Raw genomic sequence first — 480 nt, forward strand, 5'->3', positions numbered from 1 at the left:
GAGAGTAGATGCTGAACGGAAGGATTATAGATGGAGATGAAAAGATTCACAGACGAAGTCAGTGTAGGGTATGCCGAGTCTAAGGTGTCTGAGGGCAGGTAGCAAGAAAGGGGTGAATTGATCTGAGAAGGAAAGTTGGAAGCACCCGGGTTTTTATGCGAGATTCTTCCACTTCACGGCCACTCAGGGGCACAGCGAACTCAATCCCGCCAGGTTCCTACAGACCACACCCTCGAGCGCGGGAGCCTCGGAGGAGTCCTCCCTACCACAAAAGACTCTGGGTAGACCGGGGTCGGAAATACAGGAGAGCACCAGAGCTTGGTCGCCGCACTTACGGCCCTTTTGGGTGCATGCGGGGACGGGCTTTCCTGAGCAGCTGCTGGACCCTCTGGGTCTGGCTGATTAGAGAAATCGTGGCTTAAATTGATTCTCTCGCCGCCTCCACCCATTCTGACCAGGCAGTTTTTTCTATCTGTGGTA

This window comes from Bison bison, unplaced genomic scaffold (genome assembly GCF_000754665.1).
Source record: "Bison bison bison isolate TAMUID 2011002044 unplaced genomic scaffold, Bison_UMD1.0 scf7180017864238, whole genome shotgun sequence".
Taxonomy (NCBI): Eukaryota; Metazoa; Chordata; class Mammalia; order Artiodactyla; family Bovidae; genus Bison; species Bison bison.